At 46.3% G+C, this 19,916-nt stretch overlaps 1 long non-coding RNA gene across 7 annotated transcripts in view; it reads right to left on the bottom strand.

Moving 5' to 3' along the window:
• Nucleotides 1-19,667, bottom strand: part of LOC102548079 (uncharacterized) — a 40,338-nt gene extending 20,671 nt beyond the window's left edge. For 5 of the 7 annotated variants that reach the window (XR_010056067.1, XR_010056064.1, XR_010056066.1 and 2 more), the window contains exon 1: nt 16,347-19,667. This is a non-coding gene — a long non-coding RNA (uncharacterized LOC102548079). The remainder of the gene's footprint in view (nt 1-16,346) is intronic. The other 2 variants (XR_010056065.1, XR_005491235.2) reach the window with 2 other exon arrangements.
• Between the last annotated feature and the right edge of the window lie 249 nt (nt 19,668-19,916).

A 19,916-nucleotide genomic window follows, 5' to 3' on the forward strand; every position in this document is an offset into this window, starting at 1 on the left:
TGTCCCATGTTGCCTGTCCTTGAAGTCCCAGAGGAGACATGCTACTTTTAGCAGAGGAGCCATGTGTCTGACGAGAGTGGGGTCGCACAGAGCCTTCCACGCAGCCGTTGTCAGATGACAGCTCATGTCCCTGAGTGGGCTGTGAGCTCCTCTTCCCACAGTTGTCACTGCCTGTCACTTGGTGACTCTCCCTTGGAGACTTGCACATTGTGTGGTAAATGTCTAGTCCTTACTAAATAAATAGAAAATGCAGGAAATCGATGCTTGAAAGTATTACAGTTGGAGCGCAGAAGCAAACTCAGGGTTACTGTTCGTTAAAGACATAGTGCAGATAAAACCCCAAAAACTGTCTGTCAGCTATCTGTTTCTGAAATACGAAGAGAGCTGTGGGTAGATGTGTGTGGAAGTCGTTGCTCATTTTACCTTCCCAGGTCTCTGGTGACCCTGTTTATATGATGTCTGCTGCCAGGCCTGTCTCAGTGGGAGGGGCTCCACTCTGCTGTTTCTCTGAATGTCTTCATCTATTGCCCTGAGGATATATTGATGCTGGAATGATAGCTGGAGAGGATCCGGAGTTATGACCATAACGGTCTGAGTTCCCTTAAGATCCACAGAGAATGGAGTTGTGGCTTAGTTGATAAGGACAGAGTCCAGTCTCCCAGGGACATGTCACCTGGCAGCTGACCTCCCAGGTATTAGTGGTCCTGGAAGCAGTCCAAGTTGCCGCCTGAAGAGACCCTGTGTAAAGAGGCTCTTCACTTTCCCACTGTTTCTCCTGCTCCTCTGTCCCACGTGGACTTTTCCCTCCCCCGACTCTTCAATGACCCAATACCACACCTCTTGAGGTCATTGGCCAACTTTAGCTTAATGTCTTTTCAAGGTTGCTTTCCTAAACTCGGGTTCTATGCCCACCAGCATAGAGTCCCTGAGCAGAGACCCATGGCATCCCTGTCCTTGGCTCTGTGTTCTGGTTTCTGGTTTCTATTTCCTCTTCCCTTCGCATTCTTCCTCCACTGTGAACTTCGCTTATGACACTTATTTTTCTCAACTGCCTCGTCCAAGATTTCCGTGGGGATCCAAATGTGGTCTTCATAACTGCGGTGAGCTTTAAACAAATACTCATAGTGGCGTTACAATAATGCCTACCAGAAACAGCTCCATGGGAATGGCTGAGCACTCGGAGGGAACGAGAGTGTGGTTTCCAGCATAAGTCTCTTAAGTGCATAAGTATCTCAGCAAGTGGCAGGAGAACCCCAACTGTTTATTTTACTTCTCACTCAAATCAACTTGAGGACTTCTTGCCTATAAACCATGAAGATGTGATTAATGTGGCCATTTTGAGGGCTTTCCTATTATAAAATCCACTGTTCTCCTGGTGGTTCAATATTGTGCTATTTTGAAATTGTAGGTGAAAAGCTTGATGAATTCCCAACATTCCTCTGCACAGCAGCTGCGTTTTGTCAGCTTGGGAATGGCAACTGGTCAGGACACTTGGGAAAACTACAACACACTGGTCTTGAGCACGTGTTGTCTGTCTGCTATGGCATGATCTGTGGCTGGCAGCTGGAGATGCCAGGACGGTAGGAAGACGACATCTTGTATCAGTTACATTCCTGTTGCTGTGATAAAACACCACGACCAAAAACAACTTAAGGAAGTTTATTTTGATTCCATAATGGCAATGAAGACATGGTGGAAGACAGGAAGAGAGAAAGCTGAGGTTGTGTTTCAGCCACACCTGGAGCAGAGAGAGCAAGGGGAAAGGAAACAAAGCTTTCCAGTCTCAAAGCCCGCAGCAAAGCTCCTCCAGCTGAAGTTTCTGTAACCTCCACAAACAGACTATGACTGAGAACCAAGTGTTCACATACCCACGCCTGTGGTATTGTGTTATGGGTGATTCTCAGGGACAGTGATCCCAAAAGTATGTGATTAGGAGGCTCAGGTCATACATTAGCCAGTTTCCATGGTTTCTAACTGTAGCCTGCTTTGGAACCCAGAAGGCAGGTCGTTCTCAGCTCAGTGTTCTTTGTTCTTGTAACTTAGTGCTCTTCCGGCTCTCTGTATGTGGTGATGGATGGACGGGTTTGGGGATTCATGGTTGTTTTCTCTTGTTTAACTTTTTTGAAATTCATTTATTTTTATTTTATTATATGAGTGTTTTGCCTATGTGTATGTCTGTGTACCTTGTGTAGAGATCAGAAGAGGAGAATCAAATCCTTTGGAACTGGAGTTATACACAGTTGTGAGCTGCCATGTGGGTGTTGGGATTTGAACCAGGATCCCCTGGAAGAGCATACAGTTCACTTAATCTCTAAACCCTCTCTCCATCCCTTTGTCATCTCTTTAAATATTATTTTTCCCACACTGTTTCTGTTCTCTGTCTGAAATTCTGCCCCGACAATGTGTTAGGTCAGGACTTCTGAAAGTCTCCAAATACACATCTCCTTTTGGGTCCCTCCAAGGGGCAGATGTCTCCTGGGTGTTGTCTGTGGTAGTTTGGGATTTGCATGAGGGGTCTCCTTGTTCATCCTCTGCCCTGTCTGTCTTTGGTGCCTGCATGACCCACAGAGACTTGAACCACCATGACTGACCTCCTGGGCATCTCTGTCTCAGCATATTCTCTGAATTAATGTGTTCTAAGTTTCTGATCTAAAAATTCCTGTGTTTGCTTTCTTCTTTAAAGAATTTGTTTTGTTTTTTATGTTACATGTGTATGTTTATGTGAGTGTACATCATGTGTGCGAGGGTGCCCAAGGAGCCAGAGAGGTGTCAGATCCTCTGGAGCTGAAGTTACAGGCAGTTGAGAGCCTCTTCTCATGGGTGCAGGAAGTGACTTCAGGTTCCCCAGGACGTACTCTTTTTTTTTTTTTTTTTGGTTCTTTTTTTCAGAGCTGGGGACCGAACCCAGGGCCTTGCGCTTCCTAGGTAAGCGCTCTACCACTGAGCTAAATCCCCAGCCCCCCAGGACGTACTCTTAACTGCTGAGCTGTTTCTCCAGGTGCCCCCAGGATTTATCTCTTTTGATGTTCAGCTTCAGTTGAAAGTTTTTTTTTAATGTTGTTGCAACCAATTTTAGTGCTTTTGGGAATGGCGTCATCATATCATAGGGTAAGCCAACAAACTATTTCATTGTCTGGATGGCAAGGCCACTAGAGTTAAGATTTGGCTCATTTCCTTTTAAATGAATGGATCTGAGGTGTTTCTGTTGTTCCTAGCATTCCTCTTGTTCTTATGTTCCTGTTGTTTTAGGTCCTTAGGACAACCCACTGATGACATGCTCTAGGACTAGACTGGGTTAATAATACTGGGCCTTAGGATCTCATTAGAAATTTACTACCCAGACTGTAGGGACCTATTCATGTGTCTGGGTCTTCTCCTGGGGCCCAGAAGCCCTCTGTTCATGGGACACTGATACACACACGTCCAGAAGTGTGTCTAGGGAGCACATTGTCTGACTTCAAGTGTGCCTGGCCTGTCACCTACCTCTTTGTCTTAATATGTTGGGTTAATTTCTCTACCTGATTGTAAGGTAAATCCTTTGGAATTATAAAACAAATATTTTTCAAATTTGTGAGAAACAGTTGTCAGTTAAAAGCATCACAATTTGTGAAAGCTAAAAGGGTAGCTAGACTGTGGTGTGTTGGGAAGACTCCAGGAACTAGTAAAAACTTTCCACATTCTTGAGTTGAAGAATTCTGGGAAAATCTAAAGTGTCAACCCAGGAGGGTTTTAAGTTCCTACTGTGTATCGCTGCACATTAATGACAGTGTTGAAAATGGAGCTAGGCAGATGCTAAATTTAAATGCTCTGAACGGTTTGGCAATTTCTTAGAAAACTAAATATATCTTACCTTACAACTTAGCAATTGTACTTCTGAGCCCTTACTGAACAGAGCTGAGAGCTGTGCTCATGCAAAAACCCACAAAATGAAGTGTTATTCATAGTTTCTAGATCTTAGAAGCAACCCAGTAGGTGAATGACTAAATACAAACTGGCCCTCCAGACACTGGAGTGTCCTTTGCAGGTGACACAAAACAGCACAGAGGCGTGCTCCTCGGTCACCACGGGGCGGGGGTCAGTCTGCAAAGGCCACCCACCATGTAACTCTAACCCACGACTCTCGGGAAAACACCCAAGTGTGGAAACAGGAGAAGGGCCGGTAGACAGCAGCTAGAGAGAGAAGGCAAGAAGGGCATGTGTGGAAGGTTTTTAAGATTGTGCCACCACTCCTTGGGTCGCAGCAATGCTGGCTGCGTCATGTCTGTCCAGACAGAATGCACAGCAGTATGCATGAACCTGTGTGTGTTTGGATGATAGTGATCTGCCAGCGTAGGTTCACTGATTGGAACAAACACACCAGCCTTCGGGGTGTTGAAAGGCATGCATGCCATCTGGAGGTGGAGGACGTATAAGTACAATATTCATAGTGCTTCCTACTTCACTCTTCTGTGTGGATCTAAGATTGTTATCTAAAAGTTTATTAATTTAAACAGTTTAAGTTTATTGATTATAAAGAGCTTGCAGATTGTATTGAGGTTGTATTGCCATTGTCAGAGTATCTGCCATCAACTGGGAAAAAATACTCTAGGGCCTTAAGAAAGTACCTGCCCCAATCATGTCTCTGGCTCTCTGGAAGGGTCCGAGAGTGACAGAGACAAGAGCATTGCCATCTGGAGCTTGGGAATGAGTAATGAAGTAAAGACCCAGGACATCATCACCACTGTGGAGTGAGAAGTTGGGGTGTGGTGGGGTGGGGGTGGGTGTCTAGAGATCAGTGCACAGCAGCTGAGATGGGGGAGTTGGCTGGGCAAATGCCTACACCTCAGAAACCCCTGAAAAGAGCTGAGAAGCCAGGCAGGGAGGTGTACACCTATACTCCTAGCCTGTGGAGGCTCAGACAGGAGGTTGGTGAATTTAAGCCATCCTGGGCTATATGGTGTTTATCTCTCTCTTGAAGAGAGAGAGGCGGGGAGAGAGAGAGAGAGAGGGAGGGAGGGAGAGAAGGAGGGAGGGAAAGAGGGAGAGAAGGACAAAGGGAGCAAGAGGAGGGAAAGAAAAAGATGAGGGCATAAGAATACACACACACACACACAGAGATACACACACATACACACACACAGATACACACACAGACACACAGACACATACACACATGTACACATAAAGAGCAGAAAGAAGAGGGGGGGAAGAAGACGGAAAAAAGAATCAGAGGCGAAGGGAAGAGGCTGTGAAGGAAGTTGACAGATGTTATTTCTGACACTGCTTCTCTGTGAAAAGCAGGCTCTACCTGTAGACACACTAGCATATGCAGATGCAGGTACTATACCAGTGTGGTATAGAGAGACTGGCAGGGGTAGAGTGGTGTGCTGGTAGCCAGAATGCACAGGAACGGTTGTGTGTCTGTGCATGCGTGTGTAAATGTGTAATTCTTGTCTGTTCTGCTTTCGCACAGATGATCAGGGCAGCTCGCCATGATGGAAGGACAAGTAGCTGCCGATAAACACACTCCCTCTCCACAGCTTGTGGAGTTCACTTCGCTAACTCAGGCCCTGCTGGGAACAAAACCGTTTTCCAGCACTCTCACCCCCTCCCCCATCACTCAGCTGTGCCTGGGGGAGCCCAGCACCACGGGAAACGCCCAGTGTGGTTTCTGGCAAGTTCATGTGTGTTCATTTGAGTCTGTCTGCAGGTGGCTTTCCCTGCCCACAGTGCCACTGCCGAAGGCAGGTTCTAGTTTGCCACTGTTGGTCTGTGACACTCACTTCCTCCATATGTTGCTGGAGGTCTTTGGTGAGAAGAATGTGCTGCCTGTGGCTTCCTGAGAGGGTCAACAACAGAAAATAGGATGGTGTTGGACTCTAAGAATGGTGTTCCTGTGCCCCCCCAACCCCGCCCCCAGCTCTGCCTTCCTGGATTGGAACCCGTTTCCTGCTATTGCATAAGCTACTAAGAAATGAGGATAGGAAGGGCACTGCAGCCATTGGGGACACTTGTGCCCCGAGGCTGCACAGGGGGAGAGTGCCTAAGTGAAAACAGGCCATTTGCACACTGGGGATTAAAATCAACTGGATATGGGAAAAACTCAACACAGGGTTCAAGCCAGAACCCCCATCCCCACCCCAAAAGAACCAGAGCAGCACCTTTTAAGTTTAACAGGGACTTAAAAGGCTATTTCTTAAAACTTCTGGTACTAATAGTTGGTTTAAAGGCATTAATTTAAAAGCTCTTTGTTTAGTTAAAATGTAAGAAGTCTTTCAGCGCCTCCACTCTTTCCGAATTCTCTGCCTTTGAATGTAATGACATTAATTCCCTTGAAATTTGTTTTACTGAGCAGTTTTTTCAACTGAGAGGAAGAACAAAGGGTCACTAAGTGGCCCACATTCTGCTCCCGGGAACCTGAAAACATGACCTTACTTATAGCTCCTGTCCTGTCACAGATCTTGCTGTGTATGGTGTCAGGATCCTGGGGCTCACAGAGTCCATGGGGGTAGAAGAGAAGATTGCACTGTGGAGGTGGAAGTCCGGATGGTAAAGGCACAGAAACTGAAGGAACACTGACTGCCCTGCATCCTGACTTCGGAATGTCTCATGCCCAGAGTGATATCATGAGATGTGTACTATGGCTGAAGCCATTACATCTGTGGAAATTTGTCAGGGCAGCCATAGGGAATGGGTGCAGGCTGGAGTCCTCGTTCCTGTGGTCTCAGCGGTGGTGAAAAGTTCTTACAGGCTTGGTGGTGGGAGAGCTGGGGAAGGAGAAGGATCAGTGAGATGGGATTCGTATCTCACTCTTTATGTCCTGTACCTTGCCTGTCAGCCTAAACAGAAGTAACATACTTCCAGAATGTTAAAGCTGGTAAGGATGCGTCCACTGTGAGGTACAGAAGAGGGTAAAAGGAGGCGTTAAAGGGCTCTGTGAAGTCTGAACCATAAAGGATGTGCCCAAATATTTTAAATTGAAACCGTCTCCACAGAAAACATAAATCTTCCTTTGGCAAAAACAAGATTAAAAGTTAACAGCATGGGAGACATATCCAATTGACTGTGAATTAGTGTTCTGACACATGAGGAAACCAACAGGAGAAAAGCAATGAATTAATTACCAGAACAGGAAATACAAATGGCCGATAACAAACAAAGGATGCTTGCGTTCAAGACAGACAGTTGAAAGGAACGGGTCAGGGTGGGGTAGGGATTGACTCCCTCTTCCGGTACTGAGTCCATGGAATTAAGCAGCCATGCTACCCAGCTGCAGTGAGGTCCCTGGGAAACAACTCGATTGTTCTGTGAGTGTGAATTTGCTTGTGACATCTTGCAGAGAAACCTGGGGGAGCCTGGGAACTTGAAGCCTCCTTTATTTGCTAGGAGCTGAGCTCTAGACGCACCCTGATTAGTCTCCTGAGGCAGAAGGGTCCTCTGCATGTAAGCTGTGACAGCTCAGGTCCGGAAAGCTGGAGGACTGTGACAGGAAAATCTCTTGATTTAGAGATAATCTTTAATATGCCATTTCCTTAATGGTGAAATTAAGTATACATACATGCATATATACATATATATAATACACACATAATTTAAATGTAAATAAACTTGACCTATCAGCATTTTTTTTTTTTGAGACAAGGTCTTCCCATGTAGCCAAGACTGGCCTCAAATTCCTGATTTTCTTGTTTCAATCTTTCTGGAAGTACAGAAGGTACACCAGGTTTGGCCGAACGCAAATACATCTTAGACAACCAGGTTGGCAAGATGGCTCAACAAATAAAAGTGCTTGGCCACCAAGCTTGACCACCTGAGTTCAGTCTGCAGGATCTATGCTGTGGAAGAAGACAGTTGACTCCCATAAGATATTGTCTGATCTCCACACATGTGAACATGTACACACAACACACACACACACACATACACACACATATACACACACACACACACACACACACTTTTACTATAACTTCCAATTTCAGAAAGCAGAAAACAAAGACCCACTTAGAATTCAAGTCTAAAAATAAAACCATAAACTGTAGCCTCTACTAAAAGGGGTAATTGAGGAAACAACAAGAAGCATGTTTGGGGGTGCTGCATCTCACAGAGGGTTACTTAGGACATAGTCAGGGGCCCAACTTGAGGTCCCATGTCTGTGTAGGAGACAGAGTTACTCAGCACTGACTTATCTCTCTAGTGAATAGCTTCCAGTCCCTTAAAACCTTGCTGGGTTACCCTTTTATGGGTTCCAGTATGTGGCTTCTCTGTCCCAAAGCAAGTGGTTCCCTTTTGGGGCCACACAAAACTATTAGAGAAAATTTCTCTCATGTCTTAGGCAAAATCTATTCCTGTGGACTCTACCCCTTGGGAGGTAAAATCCACTGTTCCACAACAGGTGTGCATTCAGAACACAAAGATGACTAGTCTATGCCTCTAACTTTTTATTGTCTAAAAACATAGGGAGATTCATACAGAAATGCAGTCTTGTGAGCATTGTGTGGGAATGTCACTAGGATGTGTCAAAATGGCTGTGGACCTGAACTTTGAAAACTGCCTTTAAGAATCTAAAAGAAATGTCAGAAAGACACAAGGCCGGGCCCACATCATGCCGTGAGCATCTTTCTGAGCATCAGGGAGAAGGAGTCTTCCTGGGATAGAGTTCATAATTAATGAGCAATGTTATCAGACTGGAACACAGACGTGCAAAAGGGAACTGGATGCCTGGCTAAAACCTGATAGGTCAGAAGACAAGAGGAGCTGAACGTCTCCCTATGAATGGCATTGCATATTTTATAAGGGAGTAACAATGCCCGCTGATCAGTGACAGAGTTGGATCATGGCAAGACCTGACGCTGATGTCATGGTCAGCCTGACTCACAGAGGGAGCTGACAGCAGACTTTCCTTACTGGATTGATGTTTATTGGTTGGTTTCTTCTTTTACCTGCTTCAGAAATGACAGATGGACAGGAAAGGGTTTCACACCCAATTTTAGAGAGACTCTTGGTTAATGACGGTTGTTCAAGTGATCTGAGAAGTGATACATCATTGTGAGCAAACGCAAAGGAGAAGGAAGAAGAACATCTCTCAAGTTCCCATGGCTACTAGAGGATCAGGATGTCAACGCAGGCTTTAGACTCCACCATTCTCTGAAAGACCACAATGACTTCAAAGTACTAAAGCTACTTAAGACTGGTGTCAGCCAGTCAAGGTAGACTTTCTTAAAGTCCTTTCTCCTGTCCCTAATGTTACTATTTTACCCACAAACACTTCCTAATATGGCTCCCACCATGATGCCTTCCTTGCCTCTTCACCAATCCCTTCTTCACCTACCCCATCCTTTTTCCCAGTTATGAGTTGTCACCTAAGCCCAGCTTCTCCTAAGTGGAAAACTACATCTTCAGACAGCCCTTCCCACAGAGCAGATTTGGTTTCTCACCATGGATGATGGAAAATAATTATTTCACAAGCTTCCCTCCATCATTCCCCAGACCCCCAAGGGCTACGATATGTTTGTTCTTTTTTTTTCCCCTTTATTGAATTAAAATCAATTTTGTCTGTAAGATTGCACAACCCCCCTTGACATTTGGGGGGATCTGGTGGAGAAAGATTGAAGGCAGATTAAAACCTGCGGGCACAGAGTGGTACCCTCGTCTATGAGGCTTTTGCTATCGATTGTACAAAGTCAACCCTATGGGTTGCAGACAGGAGACTATGCTGCAAGGAAGCTGTGTACTGTTTGCCAGAGACTAGAGTGCATGATTTGAAAAGCCACAGAATTTTAATTTCTGTACTTAGCATTGTGAAAACTGGTAACAGGAGAGTATATGTCTAGCTCATGTCATCTGGATCCCCCTGTAGCCACAGAGTAAAACACCCCAACCCAGTCACTATAGTGCAATGGCTAACTCAGGGTGAATGGTTTCCATGTCTTTATGCTGTCCAATGATTTAACCTTTTAGCTGCCTAAGTCAGCTCATGGCGACCACCTGGCTCTTTTGACCTTGATGGCTATCCCCTTGAACTTGCCTTGCTCTAACTAAGGGAAGAAAAACTGGAGAACGGATTGGCAAGGATGTAACCTCAGTTCTGTCCTTAACATTTCAAATACACAAGGACTCTTTCCAGAATGTCCCTAACTTGGTGCCCACTTGAGAAATTTGTTCTCCAAAACTCAAACCCTCAGTAATTGGTAAAAACGCATTGTAAGAGTTTTCAATATTTTCGAAGCTGAAAATACGCCCATATAGTTAAAACGATCCCAGAGGGATCTGGAACGAGGACCGGCCAGGCTGGATGAGAGGCAGTCCAGAGCTGAAGGCCCAGCACGGGGGAGAGGGTGCCAATGTCAAATTACTGGATGGGATTTCTGAGCAAGATTCAAATATTTTAGGCCTCCAGCAGTTGGATTATTTTAGCAGGGGCACCGCAGCGTTAAGACAATCATTTGTTTTCTTGAAACACAAATTAAGGAATTGTGTGGCTTCGTGTTTACTTTCCCATTAAGATTTTAACATTTTTCTCAAGAGCAATTTACATCGATTATGGGGGTCTATGAGGCAGGGACCTTTGTGTTCAAGGTCGGTAGTCTCAAGGACCCAAAGAAGGGCTAGTCATTGGCCCATGGTCCCCAACCTCAGATGGTTCCCATGTCTATAAGTTGTAAACCAGGAGACATTAAGGGGAAGAAAGCAGGGCTCACTTAGAAAGTGAGCACACAATTCTGAGTTATGGGAACAGAGAGAATACAAAGAGAACTTGAGAAACAGTGGGTGAGCTGACACTCATTTTTTGCTGTACAATAGAAAATTTGTTTTGAATTTGCTTCCAACAGATGCATAGCATGATGAGTGAGGAATTGAATGTTATTCCAGGTTCAAATTTAACTTTGGAAGTGAAATTTGGGAAGGCATGCCTCATTTCACAGGAACTAAACACGTTCCTGAATGTTCTTACATAAGCATCTCATGGCACGGATTGGACTTGATGAGCCTGTTTTGAGTCTCTGTGTGTGCTGAAAGCTGTTTTGTTCATCTATAGATGCTGTCTAATATTCTCCCCCTTCAATCATTTGTGTCTTGCACTATCTGGTTCTAACTGCTCATCTTTAAAAAGCAAAACAAAACAGTTTTCAAGAAAGCCCAAGTGGGAGACCATTGCTTGCTGTATGGCTGTAGAATAAAGCACATACCCGTTTTCTGTCAGGTCCTTCCAAATTAGACCTGATAGAAATGTCACACAAGTAAGCCACCCCTCCCTTTACACAAAGAGTTCCTTTGTGTCACCAGTCTCCTGCCATGTTCTTACGCTGTGATGTATTTACTTGTGATGCTGATGGATCTCAGTGGTGCAAGGCCACACTCCCTCAGGATAAGACAGGTCTATCCTTTGGCTAACCAGGGGTGGAGGCACATGACGCTTCCTCTTAACTCAGCCACAGCTGTTTCCACTGCTTCCAACAAGGTCTGTCTCTACCTGGGTTCTACAAATCAAAGCCTTATACCTCACAGTATTAGTCAGAGTTCTCTAAAGTAACAGAACTTATACAGATTGAATAGATGATAGATAGATGAGAGGGGGGAGGGAGGGAGGGAGGGAGGGAGGGAGAGAGAGAGAGAGAGAGAGAGAGAGAGAGAGAGAGAGAGAGAGAAAGAGAGAGAGAGAGCCATTGTTGGACTAGCTGGATCGCACCTGTAGTTTTTCAGTCCAGGAGGCTGTATGTATGTCTCAGCTGGTCTCCAGTATACATCAGAATCCCAAAGTAGGCTTTAACGTCATTGAAGGCATGGACTTGCCAGCAAGGTGAGAGCAAAGAACAAAAGCTTCCTCCTTCTGTGTCTTTATATAGACTGTCAGCAGTAGGCATGACCCAGATTAGAGCTAGGTGTTCCCACCTCAACAGATCCAGATTAGAAGTGAGTCTTCCCACTTTGAATTAGGTAAGATTCCCTCTATTTTTGGGCTTTAGTTATTTCCCGATGTAATCAAGTTAGCAACCAAGACTAGCCAGCCCGCTCACCCACTGGTTTTCCTCTGCTCTAATCCCCAGTGTCGGATCATCTTTGAGACTTATTTATGTATCTGGTCCTGGGGAATTAGACCCAGAGCCTTGCCACCTACAAGACAAGTGCTTTACCACTGAGGTAAAAGCAGCCCCTGTGACCTTAAGTGAACTCTTACCCCTGCTCTGAAGCCCTAGAAAGGTGCTTAAAGGACACCTATTTGCAAAATCATGCTTCAAAATTTCTGCAAGGCTGTCAGTCAGATACAGAGAGCTTCCAGTCTACTGTTCCTGGCCACCACTCCCTCCCTTGAGCACCCACCACCAGTGCTGAATCTTGCTTATCAACCTGACAGTATCTGGAACCACCTAGAAGACACACTTCTGATGTCTGTGAGGGGCTTCCAGAGAGGATTAACCCAGAAGGAAGGCCTGACCTCAGAGAAGGGCAATGCCTTCCAAAAGGTGGCCAGGTATGAAGACCAAGACAAAAGCACTGTTGCTACCTGCCTTGCACTGGTCTACACTGGCCTTCGCTGGTGTCAGAATCCAGCTTCAGCCTTCCGACGTGAATGAAGACCAGAATCTCCTTAGGAACCTTACAGAGTTTCAGCAACATACTGAGATGGCAGAGGCATCCAGCTCCATAGATTGAACTGCTTCTGGGGTCTCAGCTTCTCCAGCGTGCAGATAACAGTTGTAATAAGTTTCTATTATGCAAGCAGATCTCACAAATTCCTCTCATAGCACATACATGTTGCCTTGGATCTGTTCTACCAGAGGACCCTGTCGTCTGTGGCCTCTCCACAGTGTTCAGTGCTTCCCCTATTTCACCCCCACACAAAAGAAGACACCAAGAGGGACCATCACAGGTTTAGGGATATCCTCAATGCCTTGTGTGTAGTCTGGCTGACTGCTCCATCAGTTGGGCTAACCCTCCCATAATCCCCTTCATTCTTTCCTTCAGAAGAAAAGCATGGCCTCCTTCCTAGCCACTTGCAGGGTGACCTCTGCCCATCCTGCAAGTTTTCTCTCCTCTAGAACCCTGTTCCTTCTCTGCCTGGAACCATCAGATTCTTCATTTTGCCCCCCTCAGAATCCCTGGGTGACATCCTATGTCTCACCTCTCCTCTCTCTTTGTGTGTCCAAAGTTGAGAACTTGTCTTTATCAAGAGGCAGCGCTACTGCTTGAAGAAGGGATAGGTACTTTGATCTATAGAAGTGAGGGGAAACTAGAAGGGAGACCCATAAATAAGGGTTGAGGCATGCTCTTAGAGTGTCAGAGAGAAAGAAGAGATGGAGGGGAATGTTTGGAGATAGCAGGCTTCTCCTGAAGATCAGAAGGTTTGGTGATAGCAGGCTAACACAGCCCTGGTCAGCATCCAAGGAGGAACCACGATGATGGCTCAGGCTGTAAAGTGCTGGCTGCACACCTGTGAGGACCTGAGTCTCTGGTGTTCGTGAACAGACACTGAGTGTAGCAGCACCTGCCTGTGACTTCAGTGTCAGGCGGGGAGAACTTGGTGGCCAGTCAGTCTAGCATGCACCAGATGCGTGCTCCCCACTTGGTGAAGCTTCAACAAGGTGAATCTGCCACTGGTCAACAAGAGACAGACTCTAACTCCCCTCCGGCTAAATCTGACCTTGCCTTGGGATTTTCCTTTAGCCCACAGAAGGCAGGAGATGAAATGGCTGATGGCTCAGGACAAGGATGGGCAAGGCCGTAGAGTTCCGCTGAGGGAAGCCTGGCCAAACAAAGAGGCCTTGAGAAGGTGCTGTAGGGAGTTCACTCATCAATACTGAGTCTGGTGTGAAGAGATCTGAGAATTCCAGACCCCACTGAAAATCAAGACCACAGGGCATCAGAAACAAACAATGACCGTAAGCTCTGTCTCATTTTGAGCCACAGAATCCAGAGCTCAGTGACAGAGTTGCTGCAGATCCCCGTGTTTAGGAGATTTCTGTCACTTACCTAAAGAGAACTGGAACACTGTGGCTTCGCAATATTCAGAGCATTTAGTCAAGGTCATCGGCAGAGTGATTTGCTGTTTTTAATTGTGTGGATCTTAGACCATAGGAGGCCCCTCAAGTGTTCGCTGCTCTTATATTTCTCTCCCTGTAGCGGTCCTGTCTTTGCATCCTAGCATACAAGGGTGAGACCAGAGACATTTACACGGCCAGCATGTAGAAAGAGCACCCATATGTTCTCTAACTGCTCTTTGAAGGTTTGTTTACAGAGCATTGCCTGAGACCTTCCTCGTGGCTGCTTAGCCTCCCTGGCCCTCGTGAACAGCCAGAAGTTTTCATGCTGAACTTGATTGCAACCTTGGTGCATCACTGGTAGAAAGAGGGGGACGTTGGCCCACAAAGGGCTCTTTCTCCTTCCTCCAATCAGGCAAAACCACTGGCAGTGATAGTCCCCGTTCCCTACCTACAGCTTGACAACCATCTGGACAAAAAGAAAAACACAGACCTAAAAGTTCCCCCAGAATCATTAAAATCATGCTACCAAAGATTCCAAGCCAGGCAAATAAAAGACCCTTTGTTGGTGAGGTGTTTACTGAGTTATTTCTAGAGATTGATTGGCCTCAGAAGGTGAGGAGGGATTGTGTACAAAATACCCTCCGTCAAAGTTTGTACTTAAAACCCCGATTACAAGCACAATTCATGTTCATTACAGGAGACAGGAGAAGCCCGAAGGAGAAAGAGAAAATGGCCTTTAACCTTAGTTCTTGAGGAATAGCATTATTAGATTTTGGCTGCATCCATTCTTTTTCGTAGACATGAAACTATTGAGAGGCCAGAGATCCGACTTATTGCCCTCTGCTGCGTCCTATTCTGCGCTCTTCCCACATCATTAGATATCCACCTATGGTATAGTTCCATGCACCGTGTTCTTTTGTGTAAGCGTTTCATAATTTATGGAATTATACCCCATTGTTTGAGCCAGACTTGTTTCCCACCTCTGCCTTACTGTCCCCGTCACAGCAGTGAGCGCCCATCCACGACGATTTCTTAGATGAGTATATAGAAGCGGAGCTGTTGGGTCAAGCTATAACATGTTCAAGGCTTTTGATACTTCCTCTAAGATCGTGCCGCTGAATCCCACCCTGCCATCCAGAGTCCCTTTCACTAAACCCACACGGACTAGGAACCATCTCCTGATGGTTTGGTGGTCAGCAGTTGCAGTATCTTGGCTCCAGGCTACTAGAAGAAAGCTAGTATTGAAGAACAGAACAGAACGTATCCCTACGATGCAGACTGTCTCCCTGATAGCTGGGTTACTCAGGAAAGCAGGTCATTGCTTAGTTGTTTCACAGCTAGTGGCTTCTGGTGTGGTGTTGGCCTGGTCACTCAAGGGACCAATTATGGTCACAGTGTCTGGTCAGGTTGTTGGGCACTGCACTGCTCTCAGCTTACCTAGCCTCACCTCGTGCACATTTGAAACTGTGCATTTAGGGAAGGTTCCCAAACTGGTCCTGAGGTAACCTGAGGACTTGAAATTCTGTAGGATCATAAAACTGGGATACATTTTCTTTGTGGTTATTTGTCCTGAGTCTGGATAACCTTTCTGAGAAGGAATCTTGTATCAGGCTCAGAGAAAGTTGATGGCCTGTATTGAGGCATGACCACCTCCCAGATGAGAGGTGAACACACTTTGTGTCCCCTCAAGTTCACAATACAGGGCATACCCCAGTGGTTGCTCATGTGTGTAGTCTCTGAACCTTCAGAGGTCACACTTTGTGTCCCATAACATGCTCATCAACACAGGGCCTTGTCCCTGGCCCTTGGGAAGTTCAGGGTCCTCTCCCGGGATCTCTTTTCTCCCCTGAGTTCTATGCTTCTAGGACACCTCCCCTGCCCCCATCTCTTGTTTATTTTTTGTATTTGTTTTAAGTGTCTCTGCTTTCTCCTTTGAGGCCTAAACATGTGACTCAAATATTGGAATATAAATTTAGAGATGTACATAATTTCGATTGCTATGAATTTAATTGTAATAACCGATTCTGCATTCCATTCAAGCTTTTAATTTTCCCGGCAGTAAAAACTAATGTGTTCATAAATTCTGGGTCATGTCAATCTCCCTTGCCCTGCTTACTGCTTCCGGAACTTCTGCACCTTTGGAGGTGGGCAGGAGGTATTGCGTTCATTAGCTCTGGGTCACTGCCCATACACATGTTCATATTTCCTATCCCGAAGCCTTCCTGGGTCCTCTTGTATCCCTGATCACAGCATTCTCCTCCACACCTGATCAGAAAGGGAACCGTGACAGGCCAAAGTAACGATTGCGCAGAAGTCCAATTTAGGGGACCAGTGAGTTTTTCATTCCCTTTCCCAATAAGAATCTGGGAAAGGGGGGTTACTTACAGGAGCCAGGATGTCTCAGAAGCAGCAGCACTGAGAAGCCCAGCCTGACACAGACAAGACTCCTGAAAGCATGGAATCTCAGTACGGCTGAGAATCTCCTGTCTGCAGCTCAGCCTCTGCCTCCACGATCCTTCTCGTCAGAACATACCTCGTTCCCCACAGTTGTTCTCGGCTTCTGTAACCCTGGAGTCGGAGGGGTTAGCCCTTAGGAGTCTTGTAAGTTTTCCAAGTATGTGAAGTTTGTTTGCTTCCTGAGTCTTACATGCCCTCTACTTCCTCCTGAAGGGAGTGTTTGAATTTAGAGGAGGCTGTTGTGCAATGTGTGGGGTTGAGGAGGTCAGGAAGCAGGTCTGGACCAGCCTTCTCCAGCACTCACTGGTGCGTGAGCACCTGGCAAGCTCATCTGTGAGTATGTGTGTGTGGCTCATGGTAGCCGCAGGTTTTACACCATAGATTCAACAAGTTCTGTGTGGGAAATACTTGGGGAAATTTGCTTCTGTGTTGAACATTTATAGACTTGGTTACTGTAGTTGGCATTATAGTCAGTTGAGATATTCCTGTGTGTGGGAAGATGTGTACAGGTCATTGGAAACTGCTATTTCATAAAGGGGCTTCAGCATCTGTGAACCCTGGTGTCCATGGGGATCTGGGAACCGATTCCTTTGGATACTAAGAACATCGGTTCTTCCTAAAGAGCAGAACCTCATTTCCAGATTCCTCATGTCCCCTGCCCATTTCTCTCAGTCCTATTTCCACTCTACGCCACCCATCCTTAGCTACATCTCATTTTAAAATCCTCATTTTGGAATGCCCCAAACTATGGCATAGCCATTGCTAAGAAACCAAAAGGACCTCTGAAATGAAGAACACTAATTTCAGTACATCCTATCCCCAGTTCCACTTTGAAAGCCTATCCTGAACCCTTGACACTGAATCCTCTCAGAGGCTGCCTTTCTCCCCTGCAGGAATCCGTCAGTGGTGCCCTGGATAACACGGCATGATCAGAAGTGCACACCCACCAGTCTTACACTGTTCTTTGTCCCTGAATAGTCTGATTCCCATGCTGCCTCCTTGTCCCTTTCTTCATGAGCCATTTTCTGACATCGTGTCACTCAGCAGTGGCTACATGTCACTGAGCTCATGTCACTGAGCACATGCTGTTTGGTGTCATTTTCTGAACACTGACTGGATTATATTATTGTCTGGGGGCCTCTGCCACTGTGACCCCAGGGCCTGGTACATCACAGATACCCACTGATAAATTCTCCTAACAAAGTTTGAAGCTCATCAAAAATGCCTAACTTATATCCAAAGAAGATATCAGCATCTAAGACATCCACAATGCAGGCAGGCAGTCCCATTGTCCCTGACGGTGACGGTGAAGTGAGCTGGAGACAGAGTCTCCTCCTGCAGAGGGAAGCAGCTTCAACAGGTAGAGATCCTGGTGAAACTCCTCAGTACTCAAACCTCAGGTGGGCCATGCCCATGGCCTCTACTGTACTCTAGGAGATCTCCCTTGACCAAACCTGGACACATTCAGGACTGTGTCTGTGGTTGTATTGACTGCTTTCCTATTTCTGTATCAAGATGCCTGTCCAAAGCAACTCAAGGAAGAAAGGGTTTATCTGGGCTCCCAGTTTGAGGGTACCATCCAGGGGGAAGGCACGGAAGCAAGAGCTTGAGACAGCTGTCCCCACAGCATCCAGGCAGGAACAGAAAGAGTGGTGCTGGTGCTCAGTTCACTTCCTTCCTTCTGCCCATCTGGACCCCCAGGCCAGAGAACGGTGGGTGCTGTGCACATTTAGGATTCGTCTTCCTACCTCAGTCAACTCGGTCTAGAAACTCTCTTATTGACACGTCCAGAAGTTTGTCTCCTAGGTGATTCTAGATCCCACCAAGTTGACAGCATCAACTAGTAACGTAGTACTCACTGCACACAAGGCTAAACAAATCCAAGCAATCGACCCCCACTCCCCGAGGATGTATGTGTTTAGCGCTATATTGAGAGAAACAGGACATGGAAGGACGCAAAGACTCTGAAGGGTGAGACCTTGTCCCCTAATGACTTCACAGCCTTGTTTAGGAGTCAAGCACATGTACCTCAAAAGCAAAAGGATAAGAACAAGGTTATGCAGCAGAAATACCACCCCCACAAGAATGCCTGGCAGTCAGCAAGCTAGGAGAAGGGCAGTCCATGGCAGGAACAATGAAATCTTTCTGGCGGGCTCTGGAGTTGGAGCTTGCATCGTGGGGTCCTGGTCCGCACTAATATGAGCAGCTCGGGAGCTTCTGAGCTGTGTGCATGGACAGCAGTGCTAGTCCTGTGTGTAGCTAATTTAATACACAGGGCCTCAATGTCATACGCACATAATGTTCTTTTAAAAATTCAAACCTCACTTATAGACTAATAAAAAGACTTAAGAATTTACAAATTAAAAGACTCCTTTGTATAGAAGTATTGATTGCAAAGTCTCAAAACTAATTTCCCTGATCATTCGATTAAACTCAGTTTCAAATGCTGGGTCCTTTCACAGGCTCCAAGCGGTTGGAGGGTTATCACAATGACATGGACTTTTAGTTCCTTGTCTTGTTGCCGTGATGAAATACCCAGAATAATGCCTCTTAAGGAAGGGTTTATTTCGGCCTGCAGTTTAAGGGCACGGTCTGTCATGAGGGTAGTCGTGGCCGTGGCAGCAAGAGCTTGAGGCAGCACATCACACTGTGTCCATACTCAGGAGGCAGAGAGAGAGTCATCTGTGAGTTCCTCATTTTCTCCTTCCCTATTCAGTTCTGGACTGCAGCCCCATACACTAGCGTTGCCTAACTCAGTTAACTTAATCTTGCCTTCCTCACATGCTGTCCGGAGACATATTTGTCAAGGGAGCCTAGACCCTGTCAGGCTGACATATTAACCATCAACAGTATAAAAAGCAGTAAGATGGTGAGGTTTGCAGTTCAGCGTCAAGTTCCTCCTCCTTTCTAGAGGCAGCCACACTTTGTGCCTTGTCTGGTACTCTCTGCCCTAGGTACCTAAGGATCCTGTTATGTAGTTGGGTTCAGCTAGAGAGGCATCTGCCCTGGATCAGAAGCAGACAAGGAAGGGTCTCTGGACCCATCATCTCCGTGAAGTGGCCTCAACTCCTCATAATCCTTGCAGTCTGTGTTCTGAGACCCTCTTGTCCTTCATGCCCATCGGATGGAGTGTCAGTGCTGCTACTGACTCCCTACAGGATTCCCCACAGTTCTTAGATACCCAGCCCCCCTATGGTGATTTTCTGCACATGTGGCCCCCTCCCCCTTGCTTTCTCCTGAGATCTTGCTACAGCGAAGCGTCTGAACCAGGTAGGGATGTGCTTGGTGCTCTGGATGTCTGGGGGTTAACCTCTGCCCAGTCAAAGGCAAAGGAGGAAGGATGTTTCAGAAGCAACATGCTGGCTGTGTAGTACTTTCCACTCGGGTCACTGTGATTCGGGTGTCTAGCTGCAGGAATGACTGCTGTGGACACCTCGAAATTGGGGGTGTTTAAGTTCTTCTGGTGTGATGCTTGATCTGTCAACTTGACTGGACTGG

This window comes from Rattus norvegicus, chromosome 11, assembly GCF_036323735.1.
Source record: "Rattus norvegicus strain BN/NHsdMcwi chromosome 11, GRCr8, whole genome shotgun sequence".
NCBI classification, from domain to species: Eukaryota; Metazoa; Chordata; class Mammalia; order Rodentia; family Muridae; genus Rattus; species Rattus norvegicus.